The sequence below is a fragment of the Rhinopithecus bieti genome, unplaced genomic scaffold (genome assembly GCF_001698545.2).
Source record: "Rhinopithecus bieti isolate Rb0 unplaced genomic scaffold, ASM169854v2 scaffold_2453, whole genome shotgun sequence".
NCBI classification, from domain to species: domain Eukaryota; kingdom Metazoa; phylum Chordata; class Mammalia; order Primates; family Cercopithecidae; genus Rhinopithecus; species Rhinopithecus bieti.
In genome coordinates, this window is record NW_016804447.1 from 5959139 (window position 1) to 5961276 (window position 2138).

Consider the following 2138-nt stretch of genomic DNA (forward strand, 5'->3'; position numbering starts at 1 on the left):
AAAAAAAAAAAAAAAAAAAAAAAAAGGAATGCCTAACCTCCTGGGAATGCAGCCCAGTAGGTCTCATCCTCATTTTACCCAGCCCCTATTCAAGATGGAGTTAGTTGCTCTGGTTCAAACACCTCTGACACATTCAATTGGAGTGAAAGAGACTTAGTAAAATTGAAATAACATCTCCAGAGTTAATTTTGTTTTCTTCTTCTGCACAGAACCATCCCTATTTACTCTATATGAAAACTCTTATTACCTGATGCTCCACTCTCATGCCTCCAATCTTGGGTCTTCAAATACCACAACTTTATATGAAAAGACATTTTACAAGAAAAGATATTTTATGTAAGAAGAAATACAAACACCAATAAAACATTGAAACTATACAATTTTCTAGTAGGCAAATAAAGCAAAATAAAATTAGATAACTTTTCACCTTATCATTTGACAAATATTAAAATTGGCAAATATTTAAAATTAAAGTTTCAGTATTGTCTAAGGTGTAATGACACAGTTTTTCATATATGGCTAGTGGGAGTGTAAACTGGTAAGATCTTTTTAAGTGAAAACGCCTTTGCAAAAGTATGACATAGGAGAAATCTAACATGGCTGACTCCATCTTGCTTCTAGCCTCATGGACTGGCTGTCTTTGCTCATTTCTGGAAATTTTTCTTTGGGAGAAATTTAGTTTATAATTTAAATAATAATAACCCTTCCCCAAAACTAAACTGCCCTTGTAAAACTATTGAAAGGTCACCAAGTTAGAAGGATGAGAGGGGCCTGAATTCTAAATAATTACCAGCCATTACTCTGACGGTCGTAAGATTTGCAACTTTTCCAATTACTCTTGAAGATAACATCACTATTGTAGACCCTAAGATTGGTCTTTTGAAATGTCTTTTCAGTTTTTTGCATTTCTGACAACTGGATGGCCCCATATGGACTTGTGACGCAACCAGTCCTATGGCCCCCACCCAGAAGTAGACTCAGAGAACGAGGACCATTTTCCACACCCCATGTTGACATCCCCAACCAATCAGCATGCCTCCTACCCTAGCCCTCTGCCCACCAAACTATCTTTGAAAGACTCCTAACCTCTGAGCCTTTAGGGAGACTGATTGGAGTTACAACTCCATCTCCCATGTAGCATAACCAGCCTCACATCAATCAAACGCTTTCTTTACTGCAATGCCATGGTCTCAGGGGGTTGATTTTGTTTGTGCAGCAGTCAGGAAGAACCCATTAGGCAGTTACATGAGGAGCAATTTGGCAAAACCTATTACAAATTTAAAATTTTACTTTGAACAGCATGGTAGTACAAAAGATACAAAGTATCAACTATTGGTGGGAATGTAGTCATTGGAACACTCATACACTGTTAGTGGGACTGTAAGCTGTCAGGACCACTTTGATTTTTTGTTTTTTGGTTTTTTGAGACAGGCTCTCACTTTGTCACCCAGACTGGAGTATAGTGGCACGATCTCGGCTCACTGCAGCCTCCACCTACTGGGCTCAAGCAATCCTCCCACTTCAGCCCCCTAAGTAGCTGGGACTACAGGTGCGCACCACCATGCCTGGCTAATTTTTTTGTATTTTATGCAGAGACAGGGTTTCACCATGTTGCTGTCAGAGACGTTTAAACCAGAACAACTCTATCGTGAATAGGGGTTGGGTAAAATAAGACTGAGACCTACTGGGCTGCATTCCCAGAAGGTTAGGAATTCTGTCACAGGATGAGATAGGAGGTCAGCACAAGATACAGGTCATAAAGACCTTGCTGATAAAAACAGGTTGCAATAAAGAAGCTGGCCAAATCCTACCAAAACCAAGATGGCAATGAGAGTGATCTCTGGTCATCTTCACTGCTCATTATACACTAATTATAATGCATTAGCATGCTAAGAGATACTCCCACCAGTGCCAAGACAGTTTACAGACGCCACGGCAATGCCAGGAAGTTACTCTACGTAGTCTAAAAAGTGAAGGAACCCTCAATCCCAGGAATTGCCCACTCCATTCCCAGAAAACTCATGAATAATCCACCCCTTGTTTAGCATATAATCAAGAAATAATCATAAAAATGAGCAACCAGCAGCCCTCAGGGGCTTTATTCCTTTATTTTCTTTTTCTTTTTTTTTTTTTTTTTT